Here is a 21,326-nt window from a genome sequence, read left to right on the forward strand (position 1 = left end):
TAGCTCAATAGCTCATTTCTTTTTAGCAGTGAATAATATTCCATTGTTTGAATGTACCACAGTTAGTTTATACATTCCCTCATTCAAGGATATCTTGGTTACTTCCAAGTTTTGGCAATTATGAATAAACCTGTAAACATCTGTATGCAAGTTTTTGTGTAGACATAAAATTCCAACTCCTTTGAGCAAATACCAAGGTAGCAGGATTGCTGGATTGTATGGTAAGTAAATGTAGAGTTTTGTAAGAAACCACCAAACTGTCTTCCAAAGTGTCTACTATTTTGCAATCCCACTAGCAATGTATGAGATTTCTTGTTGCATCACATCCTCATCAGCATTTGGTATTGTCAGGTTCCAGATTTTGGCCATTCTAATAGGTATGAACTGTATCCTGTTGGGTTTTGGGTTTGTTGTTTTTTTTTAAGATTTTGAGAGAGAGTACACAAGCAGGGGGGACAAGCAGAATGAGATGGAGAGGCTGACTCCCTTCTGAGCAGGGAGTCCGATGTGGGGCTTGATCCTAGGACCCCATGATCATGATCTGAACTGAAGGCAGAGACTTAACAAACTGAACCACCCAGGTGCCCCTCATCGTTGTTTTTTTTTTTTTTTTTTAATTTTTATTTATTTATGATAGTCACAAAGAGAGAGAGAGAGAGGCAGAGACACAGGCAGAGGGAGAAGCAGGCTCCATACACTGGGAGCCCGACGTGGGATTCGATCCCAGGTCTCCAGGATCACGCCCTGGCCAAAGGCTGGTGCTAAACCGCTGCGCCACCCAGGGATCCCCCCTCATCCATCGTTGTTGTTTTAATTTGCATCTCTCTTATGACATATAATGTGGAGTACCTTTTCATATGCTTATTTGCCATCTGTATATCTCCTTTGGGCCAATGTTTCTGCTGAGGCCCTTGGCCTATTTTTTAATCAGGGTGGTATTTTATTGTTGAATTTTAACTCTTTCTTTGTATATTTTGGATAATAGTCCTTTATCAGATGTGTCCTTTCCAAATGTTTTCTTCCAGTCTGTGGTTGTCCTCTTATTCTCTTGAAAGTGTCTTTTGCAGAGCAGAAGTTTTAATTTTAATAAAGTCCAACTGACCAAAGATCGTTTTCATGGATTGTGCATTTGGTGTTCTACCTAAAAAGTCATTACCATACTCAGGATCATCTAGTTTTTCAATGTTAACTTCTAGGAGTTTATTAGCTTCGTGTTTTACATTTAGATCTGTGATCCATTTTGAGTTAATTTTTGTGAAAAGTGTAAGGTCTTTTATTGGATTCTTTACCTTTTTTTCTTTCTTTCCTTTTTTTTCCTGCATGTGCACATCCTGTTGTTCCAGCACCATTTGTTGAGAAGGAGACTATCCCCACTCCACTGTGTTGCCTTTGTTTCTTTGAGGAAAAAAAATCAGCTGTATTCATGTGGGTCTTTCTGGGCTCTCTATTCTGTTCCATTGATCTATTTGTCTGTTGTTTTCACCAGTACCACAATGTCTTAATTACTGAGTCTTTATAGTAAATCTCAAAGTCAGGTAGGTAATATCAGTTTTACAACTTTGTTGTTCTTCAATATTGTATTGGCTATTCTGGGTCTTATGCTGCTTCATATAAATGTTTGTATCAGTTTTGTATATCCACAAAGTAACTTACTGGGATTGATTGGGATTACATTGAATCAATAGTTCAAGTTGGGAATAATGACATCTTGACAATATTGGGTCTTCTTTTTTTAAGATTTTATTTATTGATTGATAGATTTTATTTATTTATTCATGAGAGACACACACAGAGAGAGGCAGAGATATAGGGAGAGAGAGAAGCAGGCTCCATGCAGGGATCCCCATGTGGGACTAGATCCTAGGACTCCAGGATCATACCCTGAGCCAAAGGCAGATGCCTAACCACTGAGTCACCCAGGCATCCCAATATTGAGTCTTCTTATGCATAAGCATGTACTACCTCTCCATTTATTTAGTTCTTCTGATTTCATTCGTCAGAGTTTGGAGTTTTCCTGATGTAGCTCTTGTACACTTTTTTTTTACTTTTTTTTTCTTATGATAGTCACACAGAGAGAGAGAGAGAGAGAGGCAGAGACATAGGCAGAGGGAGAAGCAGGCTCCATGCACCGGGAGCCCGACGTGGGATTCGATCCCGGGTCTCCAGGATCGCGCCCTGGGCCAAAGGCAGGCGCTAAACCGCTGCGCCACCCAGGGATCCCTGTTACATTTTATATCTAAACATTTCCTTTTTGGGATATTAATATAAGTGGTATTGTGTTTTTAATTTCAAGTTCTACCCTTTTTTGCTGGTATATAGAACTGTGATTGACTTTTATATATTAACCTTTTATCTTGCAATCTGGTTATAATAATTTATTGGTTACAGGAATTTTTTGTCAGTTCTTTTGGATTTTTTTTTAAGATTTTATTTATTCATTCATGAAAGACACACACAGAGAGAGAGAGAGGCAGAGACATAGGTAGAGAGAGAAGCATGCTCCCTGCATGAGCCCAATGTGGGACTTGATCCCAGGACTCCAGGATCATGACCTGGGCTGAAGACAGGCACTCAACTGCTGAGCCACCTGGGCGTCCCTGGATTTTATTCTTATAGACAATCCAGTCATGTTCAAACAGTTTTATTTCTTCCTTCCTAATTTGTATGCCTTTTATTTCCTTCTCTTGTCTTATTACATTAGCTAGTACTTCTAGCTAATGTTGAAAAGGCATAGTGAGAGGGAACATTTCTACCTTGCTCCTGATCTTAGTGGTAAAGCTTTAGATTTTTCACCATTTCAGTATGTTGTTAGTTGTAGGTTTTTTCTTTATCAAGGAAGTTCCCCAGTATTCCTAGTTTACTGAGAGTTTGGGGTTTTTTAAATAAATTATTCATTCTTAGAGAGAGATAGAGGGACAATCTCAAGCAGACTCCTTGTGGAGCATGGAGCCTGATGTGGGGCTTGATCCCAGGATCCTGAGGTCATGACCTGAGCTGAAATCAAGAATTGTACGCTTAACCAACTGAGCCACTCAGGCACCCCTTACTGAGAGTTTCTAATCATGAAAAAGAGTTGGATTTTATCAAATTTTTCTGCATATATTGACATAACCATGTGAGTTTTCTTTTTAACCTTTTGATATGATAGATTACATTAATTGGTTTTCAAATATCGAACAGGCCTTCCATACCTGCAGTAAATCCCATTTGGTCATGATGTATAATTCTTTTTATTTATTATTGTATTATATTTGCTGTTATATTCTTAAGGACTTTTGTATTCATTAGAGATACTGGTCTGTAGTTGTCTTGTAATGTCTTTGGTTTTGGTATTAGGGTAGTGTTATAGAGTGAGTTAAGAGAGAATTAGTTATCTTAATGGTGGATAATATCGAATTTTAACCATCAAACTAGTATTTCTGTTTAAGAATTACAGACCACTGCAGTGCCTTGGTGGCTCAGTCAGTTGAGTGTCTGACTCTTGGTTTCCACTTGGGTAGTAATCTTAGGGTGATGAGGTTGAGCCTGCTAGTGGGCTCTACACTCAGCGTGGAGTCTGCTTGTCCCTCTCCCTGCCCTTCTGCCCTTCCCCCTACTCGTGCACTCTCTCTCTCTCTTTCTCTCTCTCTCCCTCTAGGCTGGATGAATAAAATATTTGAAAAAAGAAGAGGGAGAAAAAAGAAATACAGACTAATGGGGTGCCTGGGTGGCTCAGTCAATTAAGCATCTGACTCTTGATATCAGCTCAGGTCTTGACCTCAGGATTGTGAGTTCAAGCCCCACACTGGACTCCATGCTTGGCATGGAGTCTACTTAAAAAAATAAAAGATACAGGCCACTATTCTTTTGTTTGTTAACACATTCTTTTTAGAGTGGCACCTGGGTGGCTCAGTAAGTTAAGTGTCAGACTCTTGATTTCAACTTGGGTCATGATCCTGAGATTGTGAGATTGAACCCTACATTAGGTTCCACACTAGGCAGAAAGCCTACTTAAGATTCTCTCTCTCCCTCTCTCACTGCACCTCTCCATCTGCCTTTGGCTCAGGGCATGATCCTGGAGTTCCAGGATCGAGTCCCACATCAGGCTCCCGGCACAGAGCCTGCTTCTTTCTCCCTCTGCCTGTGTCTCTGCCTCTTCTCTCTGCATGTTTCTCATGAATAAATAAAATATTTTTTTAAAAAAATGAATCCTGAGAAATTACTCTCTGATCACATTCATTTCTTCAGTTCTCTCAATAAACATTTATTTATAACTTACTCTGTATCAGATAATTCAGAATATTGAGGCAAATAAGGTGTGGTCACTGTGTTCGGGAAGCTCACAGTGTATTCGGGGGGAATAAATTTGTAAACTAGTGGGATGCCTGGTTGGCTCAGCGGTTGAGTGTCTCACTTCAGCTCAGGGTGTGATCCTGGGTCCTGGATCAAGTCCCACATAAGGCTCCCTGCCAGGAGCCTGCTTTCCCCTCTATCTGTGTCTCTGCCTCTCTTTCTGTCTCTCATGAATAAATAATTTTTTTAAAAAAATTGTAAACTAGTAATAGCAAAGTATTTTTAAGTAATATACATAATAATATGGCACAGTAATAGATTTGCCTATGTTAAACACATATAGAAAGTATCTACTTTGAAACTGGCAACAGAGTTAAACATAAAATTAGATGTTTTAACGAATAAGATATTGACCATTTCAAGACGCCTATTTAAATTAGGAGTATAGGGACGCCTGGATGGTTCAGCAGTTGAGCGTCTGCCTTTGGCTCAGGGTGTGATCCCAGAGTCCCAGGATTGAGTCCCACATCAGGCTCCCTGCATGGAGCCTGCTTCTCCCTCTCCCTATGTCTCTGCCTCTCTCTCTCTCTCTCTGTATCTCTATGAATCAATCAATCAATTAATTAATTAATTATAAATAAATAAATTGCTTTAAAATTTTGCTAATTAGGTTATAGCTTGTTTAGATACTCAACAGCCCTAAGGATACACTTTGAACATGTTTTATTCAGCTAATTTAACAAAGTTTTTTGTTCACCTATTTGTTGGGCACTGTGAGTATAAAGATAGATAAAATAGGGATCCCTGGGTGGTGCAGCGGTTTGGCGCCTGCCTTTGGCCCAGGGCACGATCCTGGAGACCCGGGATCGAATCCTACATCGGGCTCCCGGTGCATGGAGCCTGCTTCTCCCTCTGCCTGTGTCTCTGCCTCTCTCTCTCTCTCTTTCTTTCTCTCTGTGTGACTATCATAAAAAAAGATAGATAAAATAAAATCTCTGCCCTCAGAGTGCTCACAATTTAGAAAGATAAGCAAATATGTTAAATAATTGCTATAGGATTTAGTAAGTACTATAATACAGGTATGTTTGAGAGAGATTGTGGCTCAATGGAAACCATAGCTTCTTAGGTTTGTCTGGGAATGTTCCACAAAGGGGAAGAGATACTGGTTATTGTATGTATGACTAGAAGTTAGCCAGTTGGGAAGGGTATTCAAGATGAAAGAGTACAAAAGAGTGAGTCTTTAATAACATGGTGTTATGGGCTGACCTGTGTTCCCCCAAAATTCCTATAGAAGCATAACCCCTAGTTCCTCAGAATGTGATTATATTAGGAGGCAGGGCCTTTAAAGAAGTGATTAAATTAAAATGAGGCCTTTAGGTGGGCCCTAATTCAATCCTACTGATGTCCTTATAAGAACAGGAAATGTAGGGCAGCTCAGGTGACTCAGCAGTTTAGCGCCACCTTCAGCCCAGGGTGTGATCCTGGAGGCCCAGGATCAAGTCCCATGTCGGGCACCCTGCATGAAGCCTGCTTCTCCCTCTGCCTGTGTCTGTGCCTGTCTCTCTGTGTGTCTCTCATGAATAAATAAATAAAATCTTAAAAAGAAAAAAAAAGAACAGGAAATGTAGGGACACCTGAGCGGCTCAGTGGTTGAGCATCGGCCTTCAGCTCAGGGCCTGATCCCAGGGTCCTGGGACTGAGTCCTGCATCAGGTTCCCCGCAAGGAGTCTGCTTTTCCCTCTGCCTATGTCTTTGCTTCTGTGTCTCACATGAATAAATAAATAAAATCTTTAAAAAATAACATAAAACAGATAATGTAGACATTCAAGAGACACCACGGATGTATACACACAGAGAAAAAGGCCATCTACAAGTCAAGGAGAAAGTTCTTAGGAGAAACCAAGCCTGCCAACACCTTGGACACCCAGCCTCTAGAATTGTTAAGAAAATAAATTTCTGTCTTTTATGCTATCCAGTCTGTGGTGTACTGTTATGGTACCCTTCAATGTGCGTTTTTTTCACACCACCAAGAAATTCTTCAATTCTCAGCTGATGGTAATGGAATGCCTTCCCCTTTCAACTCAATTCTGTCTACCCTGAGATAGCATCAGATGTCACAGGTTAAGGGTCCAGACCCACCGAAACTGCCTCTCTCTTTCCTCCACTTCGGATGCCAGCAGCTACTCCCCTTTATCAACTGCTGTAGATTAGAGGGTTCAACAACCTCCTCCTGGGTTTGATTAACTGGCTAGAGCAGCTGACACAAGTCAAAGAAACATTTGCTCACATTTTTTAGTTTATTATAAAGAATATAATAAAGGATACAGATGAAGAGATACATAGGTCTGTTTGAACACTGACAATTGGTTCAGTTTGGTTTAGGCAAAGGAGAAATATACTTAAAGTGTGACTAGTGTGACTCAGGACTTTATTAATTTCACTCCATTTTAATTCATTTACGTTTGTATTTAAAAATTGAAACCAGGGGATCCCTGGTGGTGCAGTGGTTTAGCACCTGCCTTTGGCCCAGGGGGCGATCCTGGAGACCCGGGATCGAGTCCCGCATCGGGCTCCCTGAGTGGAGCCTGCTTCTCCCTCTGCCTGTGTCTCTGCCTCTCTCTCTCTCTCTGTGTGTGACTATCATAAATAAATAAATAATTAAAAAAAATCTTTGAAATCAGTCTTCATTAGTATGTTGGTGGCATCCAAACAACTATATTATAATAAAATGCAGTAAGAAGCATAAAAAGAGGGCAGCCTGGGTGGCTCAGCGGTTTAGCACTGCCTTTAGCCCAGGGACTGATCCTGGAGACCCGGGATCGAGTCCCACGTCAGGCTCCCTGCGTGGAGCCTACTTTTCCCTCTGCCTGTGTCTCTGCCTCTGTGTGTGTGTCTCTCATGAATAAATAAAATCTTTTAAAAAAAGAAGAAGCATAAAAGGATCAGCACTGGTCCAGAAATTTCTCTTGAATGTGTTCAGGGACCAGCTGTATCAGGATTGCCCAGTACCAATGGTTCTCAAACCTTAGCTAGAATCCAATCACCCAGATGGCTTTTGGGAACAGATTGCTGGCCTCTGTCCCAGAGTCAGACTTAATGATTTAGTAAATTGGGATGGGGTGGGACAATTTTAATTTCTTGCAGATTTGAAGCTAATGCTGTTAGTTAGTGGACAACTTAAACAAGCTTTCTAGGTGAGTTTTATGCATACAGAGGTATAAAAACCATTGATCTTATCCCAGCCAGAGATGTTCTGATAATAGTAAGAGGAAAAGTTAGACCACAAGAGAAGATCTGTGAACCTGGAGAAGGGTAGAGAGATAAGGAAAGGAGGAAAGAGATCAGGCCTATTTTGCTAACTTCTCTTGTCTTCATTTAACCTTTCAGGCGCAATTCAATGCTTATGGTCAACCTCTTGGCTGTCGCTGGTGGCTGCCTTATGGGGTTCTGCAAAATAGCGCAGTCGGTTGAAATGCTGATCCTGGGCCGATTGATTATTGGCCTCTTCTGCGGCCTCTGCACAGGCTTTTTGCCCATGTACATTGGAGAGATCTCTCCCACTGCCCTACGGGGGCCTTCGGCACTCTTAACCAGCTGGGCATCGTCATCGGGATCCTGGTAGCTCAGGTACTCTAGAACTCATGCTTTGAGTTTCAGTCATGGCTCATTAAATGAGGTGACATAGATAAGCTCAGGAATATCTGCATCTATTCAACTATATGGAAGTTGCAGGTACTTTTCTTATTGCAGCTCACAGACAGCTAAAGAAGCAGGAAGGGTAGAGAAGAAACTTTGTTCCTGCTGTAAAAAAATGGATGATTTGCTGAAATGTGTTTTTTCTGACTTTTTTTTTAACCAACTTGTGGCTTATATAAAGAATGAGCTTTACAGTATCATATTGATCTGGTTTCTAGATCTTCAGTCTGAAAGTCATCATGGGAACTGAAGAGCTTTGGCCCCTGCTCGTGGGCTTCACCATCATTCCAGCTGTCCTGCAAAGTGCCGCCCTTCCATTTTGCCCCGAGAGCCCTAGATTTTTGCTCATTAACAGAAAGGAAGAGGAGAATGCTAAGGAGAGTGAGTATCCTTCACACTTTGACTGTAGGGATTTTAGGGTTGTGGTTTAGGGCATTGGATCTGTTTGGTCCTCTCCTTTCCTTGCCCCCTCAGAACCCAAATGGAGACTTGCCTGATTGCTCTCGAGTCAGAAACTTTCAACCCCTAAAGAGTGACGTGAGAAGCAGGTTAAGGCACAGATGCTAATTGATGAGCCATATCCAGAGCTCATCTCTGTGGCTTTTGTCCAGCTGTATTAGAGGGGAAATGAAGATGGAATAGCACCTAATCTTTATCTTTTGTTTGACCAGTCCTCCAACGATTGTGGGGCACCCAGGATGTGAGTCAGGACATCCAGGAGATGAAAGATGAGAGTGCTAGGATGGCACAAGAAAAGCAAGTCACTGTGCTGGAGCTCTTCAGATCGCGCAGCTACCGACAACCCATTATCATTTCCATCATGCTCCAGCTCTCCCAGCAGCTCTCTGGAATCAATGCTGTGAGTAGCTACTCTGTGGCCAGCGGGGGTTGCCCACTGCACTTAACTCACTAGAGGGGCTGAGCACAGGCAGTTGCTCACTTTGTTCCATCTACAGAGCCAGAGTCCCCCAGTGATGCTTGCCACACAGCAGCCACTCCAAAAATGTTGATTACCCAATTTTAACTTAGTTTTTTTTTTATAAGATTTATTTTAGGGGCACCTGGGTGGCTCAGTCAGTTAATGATTTGCCTTCAGCTCAGGTCATGATCTCAGGGTCCTGGGATCGAGCCCCAAATCGGGTGCCCTGCTGAGCAGGGAGCCTGTTTCTCCATCTCCCTCTGCCTGCCTTTCACCCTGCTCATGTTCTCTCTCTCTAATAAATAAAATCGTAAAAAAGAAAAAGATTTATTTATTTTAGAGAGAGGGGCAGAGGGATAATGAACCTTTGAGCAGAACCTGCATTAAGTGCAGAGTGCGACATGGGGCTCAATCTCACAACCCTGAGATTACCACCTGAGCCAAAACCAAGAGTAGGACACTTAACCAACTGCACCATCCAAATACCCCTGTTTTTATTTATTTACCATTTTTTAAGTTTATTTAAGTCATCCCTGCACCCACTGTGGGGCTCAAACTCAGAACCCCAAGATCAAGAGCCAGCCAGGTGCCCCTGTTTTTATTTAAGATTCTATCTGCAGTATGTGTTTTCCATGTGGAAAAAAATTAAGAAAATAAATAATAAACGAAAAATTCATCACCTTTAGTCTCAGAACTTCTAAACATTTGTCCTTTCAAACTTTTTTCAGTATATAGGACATTACAAATGTGGGACTCGATCCCAGAACTTCAGGATTATGCCCTGAGCCGAAGGGAGACCCAACCACTGAGCCACTCAGACGTCCAGAGTCTTATTTTAGAAAATACAAATATACATAGTTTCTATCCGAGGTTATATGTATTTGAAGAGTTGTTTCCTGAGAAGGTAAATCCCAGCGTAGACACATAAAAAGTCTGACAAATACAGCTATAGAGGCAAAAACACAGGATGAAATAATAAATTCCTGGCCCAAACCTTAGGGACTGAACCTAGATGATCTAGATCCTGTTCCCTTGTTACTTTGAGGTTTGAGTCCAATATTTTGACATCTGTTTAACTATGGTAGCTATAGCAACTTTACATTTCAGCACACCGACCAGTAAATAATTAAAAATAATATATACTAAAGAGTAGTTTATTTAATAGTATATGTTAAAAGGATAGCTGGTATCATTTGCTAGAACACTTGGAAGGGACCTAGAGCTAGGGATTCCAGCCCAAGTTCGGTTTCTGATTACATGAGCAGGCTGAGATTATTTCTCAATTTCTTCACTGTCAAATTAACATATTGGTGTGGTCTTATCACTGTTTTAGGGGTTAGGGGAATTGTCCGTTGAGGAAGTATAATTGAGGAACTTGCTGCTGGTTGGCTTTGTTGGAAGAGCACATAACTCTTGATCGCAGGGTATGAGTCTGAGCCCCACATTGGGGGTAGAGATTACTAAAAACAAACCCAAAACTTTAAAATGAACCAAAAAAAGCTTAATTGAAAAAATTAATGGGACTAAAACCTTTGTATCTAAGTTAATAAAATAGAGGTAAGGAAGAGACTTCATGAGCAGAAGGAATGAGCATAGAAGAAAAAATGGAAATGAGTAGCTAGAATTGAAAAGAACTAAAAACAAAGATACAGAAGATAATTTATTTGCAGAAAAGATCCTGTAATTGAACCAAAAAAACCCGGAAAGGACTCCTTAACCTCCTGACACTTTTTTCTTTTTTTCCCTCTCTTTTTTTAAAGATTTTATTTATTCATGAGGGACAGAGAGAGAGAAAGGCAGAGACACAGGCAGAGGGAGAAGCAGGCTCCCTGCAGGAAGCTTGATGTGGGACTCGATCCTGGCACTCCCCGGATCACACCCTGGGCCAAAGCAGATGCGCAACTGCTGAGTCACCCTGGCATCCCAAGTTTATTTTTCTAAGGGTTCTCTATTAACTGTTATGCACAACTGCGGTTTCAAAGTTGTCTTTTGTTTCCTATTAGGTGTTCTATTACTCAACAGGAATCTTCAAAGATGCAGGTGTTGAGGAGCCAATCTATGCCACCATTGGTGCAGGGGTGGTCAATACTATCTTCACTGTTGTCTCTGTAAGTTGGATGGTGTGATAGTTTGGGGTGGGGGAGGGCCATTCTAACTGTGCCATGTTCAAGGATGGGATTCAAGTCCTGCCATTTCCCTACTATCATTTAAACCTTTGTGTTGTTTCATTTTGGGGGGAAGAAGAGCTAGTGAATGATGCGTATAAGAAGTCTTCACTCTAAGCAAATATAAAAGGGATGAGAAAGAGGGAGGTATAAAAAGGATCCTGTAGGATGCTTTTAACTCGGAACTAAAAGGGGAAGTGTGATTTTAATAAGTATCCTGCTACTGGTAAGGCAGACTCAGGTAGATCAAACAGTGTTTTCATGAAAGGGAAAGCTGAAATTTTATGTTCTATTCTTCTTCCTTTAGCTGTTTCTGGTGGAAAGGGCAGGGAGGAGAACTCTACATATGATTGGACTTGGAGGGATGGCTGTTTGTTCCATCCTTATGACCATCTCGTTGTTATTAAAGGTGAGTGCTCTTTGAGTGAAGGGAAGGGAGGGATTACAGGTGAATCTGTGACACAGGTGGGAAGATGAGGGTGGAGATCCATAAAGTCACATGCCCAGAGTTTTAAGAAAAGTGAATCAGCAGAGATGGGTAATTAAACTGCCGGAATTCTTCTATCTAAATGACATATAGTTTGCAAAATACCTTATGTAATTTAATTCTTCAAGTCATCTCAAGGTAATTATTCCCATTTTATGAGTGATGAAATGATTTTTGTGCCAATTGATACAGATGGAACACAAGGCTAGGATTCAAAACCCCAGGGCTTTTGACTCTTAAGTCCAATTAACTCCATTGTAACCCAGGACAGAAGGGAGCTTTTCATTGTCAAGTCTTATCCTCTGGGAGGCTAGATCCTCTCCAGGCCGAGCTGTCTTTACTACTCACTCTCCTTTGTTCCTTCCTCATTTAGGATAACTATAATTGGATGAGTGTTGGACCCTGGCTCACGGGTGCCAACGTGTCCTGGTGGACGCCCCAGAGACTCAGACCCCAGACAGGCAGATGCAATCAGCAAGAGGGTTTATTGAGCATTTGCGCAAACGGGCTCTCCGCCTCGAGGAGGAAAAGAGCCCGATTAGCAATTACAGGGATCTTTTAAAGGCAAAAGGAAAGAAACCGCCTAAAGACAAAAGAACCGTGGGAGTCGCATAGCATCCAGGTTGATTTCACAGAGGGTCAACAAGAACCTATTCAGGGACATTCCAATCAGGGTGTGGGGGAAATGGTTTTCTTACTGTGAACAGAATGCTTTTAGTTGCTACAATTTCAGGAAGGCGCCTGGATGGGCTGCCTCTGGTTAGGGCTGGCCCTACTTACAAGGGGGAGGTTTCTTCATTCCCTCCTCTTGTTTGGGCTGATTTTAACCTTAAAATCTTAGGGGAACATTTATTTCTTCAGTTTGGAGGGGCCGACATTGCTGAGTTAATACCAGAGCTTGGGTAATAGATAATCTGTCTCGGATGAACTGGAGCAGCCGGTTGAGGACGCAGAGGCCGACAGTTAGCAGCAGGAGCAGGATAACTAGAGGGCCCACAATGGTAGAGATTAGGGTGGTCAACCAGGGAGACTGATTAAACCAGCTTTCAAACCAGCCCTGCTGGGCCTCCCCGGTCCCTTTGTCTTTTATTTAACCTTTCCCTGAGTTTGGCCATGGAGTCTCTGATGACTCCAGAATGGTCTGCATAGAAACAGCATTCCTCTCCCAGGGCCGCACACAGTCCTCCCTCTTTCAGGAATAGTCAATCCAAGCCTCTCCTGTTTTGAAGTGCTACTTCTGAAAGTGAGGGGAGGGACTGCTCTAACTTAGAAACGGACTGCGCTAGTGTCCGTAGATCCTCAGCTACAGCTGTTTGGAGTTCTATATAACGTCGTGAGCCCGGATCGGAGCAGCTGCGCCAGGACCCACCCCAGTAGCGACCCCTAGTCCCAACATATCGGCTAAGGTTAGGGAGACAGGTTCGCGCCGAAACGGGTGGGATGTTTATCATACTGATTTTCTAGAGTTTCAGCAGGGTGATAGAACACCCTGGGTATGATCTGCACCATGACACAGAAGTCGTTTGAGCTATTTAGAACCTTAGCCGACACACAGGGGGTGAGGCCTTTGTTGCATGCCCACCAAGTTCCCGGCTGGGGCTCCAGGTAAGAATCAGTCCCCAAAATCGGGGTGGTAGTGTTGCAGAGTCTCTGGTAGCCCCGGGGGGTGTTCCTATGCAGGTTCCCTGTCCTGAAACTTCTGAAAGGGTGAGTTGTGGTTGGGAGTCGGGTGTGCATCCCTGAGTGCTAGTGATGTTATTATAGGTCCCTGAAGTAGCAATTCCCTCATAATAAGGGGGAGGGGATGCAAGGCAGAGCCAGCAGGATTTAGTTACATCGGGGCTGGTTCGATTAAGGGCCAGGAATGCCCCTATGATAAGATTAAACAGTCGTTGTCCCGGCTCGGGTGACGACGGACGGGTGACGACCGAGGGGTTGGAGGGGTTGGAGTGACCGCGAAGTTAGTGGGTGTGGCACTCCCCGCGCTAGGGGGGCTGTTAGTTTAGCAGGAGCTCTTTGTTCCCCGTAGGCCCGAGGACCGCGGACCGAGGACCGTGGTAGGCCCGATCGCCACGGGGTCTGGGGATTCTATTTTTAGTTTAATTCTGAATATAAAACCATCATCTGTTCTTTCTTTGTATAACCTGAGTCCCCACGTATATCCATTGGCCCAGTGAGTAGCCCTTTTTCCGGGCTCCGTGAAGGATATCCGTAGGGGATGACACCACCCTTGGCAGGGCCCATAATTAAGGGTTTTCCATTTGCTAAATGTCGGGTGAGTATAGTTAGCCTTGACAATGATATAATCCCAGGAGGAGGAGGGCCTCCATTCTGTATCCCCGTAGTTTCGCACCCCCAATTTTTACAATAGAAGTATTCCCCTCCTCCACAGGTGGGATTTAGCCTGCGATCTCTGTGCTGCCCGGGACAGACATAAAAGGGAAGAGTGCTTAGCATGGCCCTTCTGTCAGGCGTGCCACATCCTCCCCATGGGTCTAATCCCAGTCGCCCTGGAGGGCTTTCTTGGTTAGGGGCTCTAGAGGTGTCGAAGTATCCCTCTAGGTCCCATGGGCTAGGGGCCCCTATGGTTAGCTTGCATAGGTCAGGATATAGGTCAGGCCACCAGGTTCCCACGGGGCGGTCTTAGTTATAGACCAGACCTCGTCACCCCTAGACGTTAGTACCTGCCAGGTTAACCTTTTGAGGGCATGAGGGTCACCTTTGGTGGAGGTGAAGAGCGCTAGGAGAGGTAGGAATATAACAACTGTCATTGAACAATTTTTGAAAGTCTTATCTTGAGCGGGTTTTGGGTGCGGTGGAGCTTCCATTGGAGTGGCTCGTCCGGTCCGTCCTGGCTGGCGTCAGCGGTGCTCGTTGATGGGGCGCGCTGACGTGTGAGGCGTGGACCCAAGCAGCAATGCCGTCTACCTTTAAGGCGGTTGGGGTGGTCAGTAGTACAGTATATGGGCCCTTCCAGCGGGGCTCAAGGGTCCTGGACTGATGTCTCCTGACGTAGACGGAGTCACCGATCTGGAACGGGTGTGGGCCGGTTGTGTCTCCGGGGCGGTAGACAGCCGCAAGGGGTTTCCAGATCTGGTGCTGGATAATCTGGAGCGCCTTTAGCCTGTCCTGTAAACCGGGAGTGTTAGCAAGAGGGTCAATAGCAGAATCTAGTAAGTCCGTTACTGGTGGGGGACCTCCATAGAGAATCTCGTAAGGAGTTAGCCCATGGCGCGCGGGAGTGTTCCGGACTCGGAACAGAACCATAGGGAGGAGTTGGACCCAGTCTCTAGTGCCAGTCTCCAATGTCAATTTAGTTAGGGTCTCTTTAATTGTTCTATTCATTCTTTCTACCTGACCTGAGCTCTGGGGTCTGTATGCACAATGTAATTTCCAATTTATCCCCAGTAATCTGGCCACCAACTGACTTACCTGGGAGACGAAGGTGGGGCCGTTGTCCGACCTATTACCTTGGGCAGTCCAAACCGGGGAAAATTTCTTCCAGGATTTTCTTGACAACCACCTGGGCGGTTTCTCGCTTGGTGGGGAATGCTTCTGTCCAGCCTGAAAGGTATCTATAAACACAGGAGGTACTTGTTACCATATTTACCTGGCTCGATTTCGGTGAAGTCTACTTCCCAATTAGTTCCGGGTCTTTCTCCCCTCATCCTGGTTCCCTCAGGCATCTTGAGGTGTTTGGTATTTACCTTAGCACAAGGTACACAAGCGTCGGTTACCTGTTGGATCAGGGAGGGGAGTTTGGGAATGTAATAGGTCTGGCCTTCTCTCCGGAGGAGTGCTTTTAATTTTTTTTTTTTGTGTCCGAGGTGAGTCCATCGGTGGAGGTGAGTCACCAGTTCTTTGGCCCTTTTCTGGGGCAGGACCGTCTTCCCTTGGTGTTTCCAGACCTTCATTTGCTCGTCATATTTTGCCCCTATTTGCTGGACGATATCTAGGTCGCTGTCTGAGTACTCGAGAGAGTTGCCCCGGTGTCCGGACAGCCTCTGGTACTTGTAGGGAGAGGGCCTGTGGGCCTAGTGCAGCGGCCCGTGCTGTTTCATCGGCCATCCTGTTCCCCTCTGCTACTGGGTCATTGCCTCGCTGATGCCCAGGACAGTGAATTATACTCAGTTTTCTCGGCAGAAGGAGGGAATGGAGAAGATCTTGTATTTCTTCTCTGTTTTTGATGTTTTTACCTGCTGAGGTTAGGAAACCCCTTCTACGGTATATTTCTCCATGAACATGGGCAGTTGCAAAAGCATATCTGCTGTCAGTATAAATGTTGACCTTTTTGTCCTTAGCCTTTCTTAGGGCCTGAGTTAGGGCTATAAGCTCTGCCCTTTGAGCTGAAGTCCCAGGCTCTAAGGCACTGGCCCAAATGACAGCTTTCCCATCTGCCACGGCTGCCCCGGCTTTACGCCCCGGCTTTACGCTCACCATTTCGTAGAAAGCTACTCCCATCGGTGTACCAGGTTGCTTCAGCATCTGGCAAAGGCTGGTCCGTCAAGTCCCCTCTGGTGCCATGGACTTCAGCTAGGATCTGGTGGCAATCATGCATTACTAGGGAGGGGGACTCGGTTTCTGGAAGCAAGGTGGCCGGGTTTAGAGATGTAGCCGTTCCAAACCGTATCCGCTCAGAATTCAGTAACATGGCCTGATAATGGGTGACCCGGGCGTTTGAGAGCCAACGATCAGGGGGCTGGCGGATGACTGTCTCTACAGCATGGGGGCCACCACAGTGAGGGGTTGGCCAAAAGTCAACTTGTCTGAGTCTTTTACCAGGACTGCCATAGCCGCTATTATTCGGAGACATGGGGGCCATCCTGCAGCCACGCTGTCTAAGTTTTTTTTTTGAAAAGTATGCCACGGGCCTTTTCCAGGGTCCCAGTTTTTGAGTTAGGACCCCTTTGGCTATTCCATTATGCTCATCAACATATAGCGTAAAAGGCTTGGTTACATCTGGGAGGCTCAGGGCAGGGGCGGTCAATAAGGCCCTTTTTATTTTGTCAAAAGCCAATTGTTGCTCCTTTCCGCAGTGGTAGGGGGTGTTGGATTTCGTGAGAGGATATAGGGGAGCCTCCATCTCCGCAAACCCGGGTATCCAGAGGCGGCAGAACCCAGCACTGCCGAGGAACTCTCGTAGTCCTTTGGCATTAGTGGGTGCTGGGATCAGGGCTACAGCCTTTTTGCGGCTCTCCGTCAGCCACCTCTGGCCTCCTTCCAGGAGATATCCCGGATAGGTCACTTGTCTCTGGCCTATTTGGGCCTTTTGGCGGAGGCCCTATACCCCAGTTCTCCCAGTCTCTCAAGCAGGGCCCCTGTACCTTTTACACAATCCTGTTCTGTCCTAGCCGCCAGGAGCAAATCATCCACGTACTGCAGGAGGACGAGGTCCGGATGGGCAACTCGGAAATCTGCCAAATCCCGATGCAAGGCTTCATCGAACAAAGTGGGGGAGTTTTTGAATCCCTGTGGCAGCCTTGTCCAAGTGAGTAGTCCTGAGAATCCCGTCTCAGGATCTTTCCATTCAAAGGCAAAAATAGGCTGGCTTTGAGAGCTTAACCTTAGGCGACAGAATGCATCTTTTAGATCTAACACCGTATACCAGACATGGCTTGGGGGTAAGGTGCTGAGCAAGTTGTAGGGATTGGGCACCGTGGGATGTATGTCCTCTGTCCTCCAGTTAACCTCTCGGAAATCTTGTACCGGCCAGTAATCTCCTGTGCCGGGTTTTTTTTTTTTTTTACGGGTAATAGAGGAGTATTCCAGGGCGACTGGCAAGGTATTAAAATGCCCAATTGTAATAGTCTGTGTATATGTGGCCGAATGCCTTCTTTGGCCTCTTTGCTCATTGAATATTGCCGGATCGATATGGGGGTGGCCGAGGGTTTTAAGTTTATAATTATGGGCGGCTGGTTTACAGCTAGTCCCATTCTGGCCGTTTCCACCCAGGCCTGAGGGTAGTTAGTGAGCCATTCAGAATCCAGGGGCTGCACGGACGGTGGAGAGTCCTCGTGCAGCCGGTGTTCATCCTCTAGGCGCAAGGTCAGTACCTGGAGGGGCTGCCCTTCTGCGCCAGTAATAGTGGCCCCTTTTTGCTGAAAAGGTATCTGGGCCCCTACTTTTGAAAGAAGGTCTCTGCCTAGGAGAGGGTAAGGGCCGTCTGGGACCAGTAAGAAGGAATGCGTTACTTGCCCAGTGCTCAGGCGGACCTTCCGTCCGGTTGTCCATCGATATAACTTGCCTCCAGTTGCCCCCTGAACCCAAGACGTTTTAGAGCTCAAGGGTCCTTTTGCCTCAGTTAAAACTGAATGTTGAGCCCCGTATCGACCAGGAAGGTCACCGGCTGTCCCCCCACTTTAAGGGTTACCCGAGGCTCAGGGGGGTTCCTGGCCCTGACACCCCTAATCTTCATCTTCTAGGGACAAAACAGGAATGGGCTTCTTTTCAGGTCCCTGCGTTTGGCCCCTCCTTGGGCAATCTTTAACCCAATGTCCTTTTTCCTTGCAGTAGGCACACTGGTCTCGTTCAACCCGTGGTCCTCTTTTGTCTCCCAGGTCCCTACTCTGTCCTGACTTACTCTGCCCTGAGCCCTGTACTACGGTGGCCAGTATAGCCTTCTATTAACCTCTGCAGAAAACCTGCCGGCGTCTCATCTTTTCCCTGCACTATAGCACGTACCTTTGCCAAATTGGTGGGGCGACGCCTGCCCCTTTGAGACCCGCTCGGAGTACCTGGCGATAGAGACAGAGCCGCTCCCTACCAGCAACAGTGTCGTAGTCCCAGGTCGGGCGAACCAAGGGGAAAACATCCTCAATCTCATTAGGCAGCCGGGTCGGCCTCCCATCGCCCCCGGACGTTTTTGCGAGCTTCGAGGTAGACGCGCTGTCTCCTCCGTGGGAGGAGAGTCTGCGGGAGCTGTTGGCAGCCATCCCAGGTCGGCTGCAAGATAATGTCAATATTAAAAGCTCCGTTCCTGGGCCACCCGACGTTGAAAGCCGGCCACTCCGAGGAGCAGAAGGTGACCCATCTTCGTCTTCTGACTTCGACCGAAAGATTGTGTGCCCGGCCGGCGACTTCTTTCCAGTGATCTAGAGTGAGGCTTGAAGGGGTGGTTACAGTCTGCCCCAGGGGGGTAGAGAAGGGGTGAGCGGTGAGGAGGAGGACAGGAAAGGAAGAGAAACACGGAACGAACAGACGCACACGAACGACAGGACTGGCGCGGCAGATTCAGACGGGAGCGGTCGCGAACCACGACCCTCCCCGAAGAGGAGGGAGTGCCGGGGCTCCGTTCCTCTTCCAGACCACTCCGGAGTCCGACTGCGGAGGGGGACCAGGGTCTCGGGCACGTCTGCCTCCCCGCTGGTCCAAACACAGAATACAGAGTACAGCGTCCTGCAGGCACAATACAGACCCGGCACAACACAGACCCGGCCAGGCAGACAAACGGACGAGACAGATATGACATTTAGCGAGCGTCTTACCTCCTACCGGTCTTAGGATTCAGTCTGGGGCGTCTCAGATCCCGGACGAGCCCCCAAATGTTGGACCCTGGCTCACGGGTGCCAGCGTGTCCCGGTGGACGCCCCAGAGACTCAGACCCCAGACAGGCAGATGCAGTCAGCAAGAGGGTTTATTGAACGTTTGCGCCAACGGGCTCTCCGCCTCCGAGGAGGAAAAGAGCCCCGATTAGCAATTACAGGGATCTTTTAAGGCAAAAGGAAAGAAACCGCCTAAAGACAAAAGAACCGCGGGAGTCGCATAGCATCCAGGTTGATTTCACAGAGGGTCAACATGAACCTATTCAGGGACATTCCAATCAGGGTGTGGGGGAAATGGTTTTCTTACTGTGAACAGAATGCTTTTAGTTGCTACAATTTCAGGAAGGCGCCTGGATGGGCTGCCTCTGGGTTAGGGCTGGCCCTACTTACAAGGGGGAGGTTTCTTCCTGAGCTTTGTTTGTATCGGGGCTATCTTGGTCTTCGTAGCCTTCTTTGAAATTGGCCCAGGCCCCATCCCCTGGTTTATTGTGGCCGAACTCTTCAGCCAAGGACCCCGCCCAGCTGCAATGGCAGTGGCTGGTTGTTCCAACTGGACCTCCAATTTCCTGGTTGGGCTGCTCTTTCCTTCTGCTGCAGTAAGTAAATTAAAACAAAACTAACCAAGTCCATTTTGAAACCAGCTCACCTAAGCCAACAGGTTTAAAATCTGGTTACTGACACCACAGGACTAGTTGTCAAGTGTTTCATGTTTGGTGTTTTCTTTAAGATTTTATTTAGTTTAGAGAGAGCATGAGATCAAACGTGGAGGTGGGGGTAAGGGGGAGCAGAGAAAGAGGGAGAGAGAATTTCAAGGAGACACTGCACTGAACACAGCCTGACATGGGGCTCCATCTCCCGACCCTGAGATCAGGACCTGAGCTGAAACCAAGAGTCAGATAGATGCTCAACTGACTAAGCCACGCAGGCATCCCAGATATCAAATGTTTTAAACCAGATTTTCTTTCTTGTTCTCAATGACCTATAGAAAAAGGAATGGTTGTAAAAAAAGATTGAAGCAGGAAGGCAAAACTGGGAACTTTTATTTTTTAAAGGAAACTCCACCTATAACATGGGGCTCAAACTCAAGAGCTAGAAATCAAGAGTTGCATGTTCTGCTGACAGAGGGAGCCAGGTACCCCAAAACTGGGAACATTTATTTATTTAATTTTTTAGAGGATTTTATTTATTTATTCATGAAAGACACAGACAGAGAGACAGAGACACAGGCAGAGGGAGAAGCAGGCTCCATGCAGGGAGCCCAATGTGGGACTCATCCCCCAACTCCAGGATCACACCCTGGGACGAAGGTGGGCACTAAACCACTGAGCAGCCCAGGCGTCCCAAAACTGGGAACTTTTGAAAGACCACTAGTCTGAGGTGATTACAAAGGCATAGTTCTGCCTAGATACAATGATCATGATAAGTCTCAAAGGATTCCAAACCAGCACTTAAAATCCACAATTTGGAGGATCCCTGGGTGGCACCATTCAGGCGAGGATCCTGGAGACCCGGGATCGAGTCCCACGTTGGGCTCCCCAAGCCTGCTTCTTCCTCTGCCTATGTATTTATCTCTCTCTCTCCTTCTCTGTGACTATCATAAATAAAAAAAAATTCTTCAAAATAAAAAAAACCACAATTTGGATTAGCTAGTGTTAATGACTTCATGACCTTAAAGGCTCATTGAGATGGGAAGGAGAGGAGTTGGGCAATGAGCAGATCTTACACTGATACTCCACTTTTTCTGTATCTTTTCACTAGTTCTACTTAGGACTATGTATTTATCATTTTCAATGGATGAGTCTTCACCTTCTTCAAAGTCCCTGAGGCCCGTGGCAGGACTTTTGAGGAAGTCACCCGAGCCTTCGAAGGGCAGGCACAGGATGCCAACAGAGCGGAGAAGGGCCCCATTGTGGAGATGAACAGCATGCAGCCAGTGAAGGAGACCGCCACTGTCTAAGCCATGCCTCCTTCCCCGCCTCCCTCCCAACATGGAAAAACCACCTCTCCCGGATGAGGGAGAAATCGAATCAGGTTGTAACCCAGGACTGTTTCTGGATGCTGCTACTTGATTCCTTTCCCTTCCCCACACACTCCATGAGCACTCAGAAGAACCCAATGCTGGAGTTAGTTGTATCTTCAATGGCTTTTGAAACGTTTCATTTCTTGGACATTCTCTTCTGTTTAGAAGAGACCAGGTGAACCTACCTTCATTTCAGGAGGAACTGGCCACTTGCCATATGACAACA

The 21,326-nt window shown here is 45.9% G+C and overlaps 1 pseudogene; it reads left to right on the top strand.

The window, feature by feature from the left end:
• Positions 1 to 6,264: 6,264 nt before the first annotated feature.
• On the top strand, positions 6,265 to 21,037 carry LOC129514398 (solute carrier family 2, facilitated glucose transporter member 3-like; annotated as a pseudogene).
• Positions 21,038 to 21,326: the final 289 nt, after the last annotated feature.

The sequence above is a fragment of the Nyctereutes procyonoides genome, unplaced genomic scaffold (genome assembly GCF_905146905.1).
Source record: "Nyctereutes procyonoides isolate TBG_1078 unplaced genomic scaffold, NYPRO_anot_genome, whole genome shotgun sequence".
NCBI classification, from domain to species: Eukaryota; Metazoa; Chordata; class Mammalia; order Carnivora; family Canidae; genus Nyctereutes; species Nyctereutes procyonoides.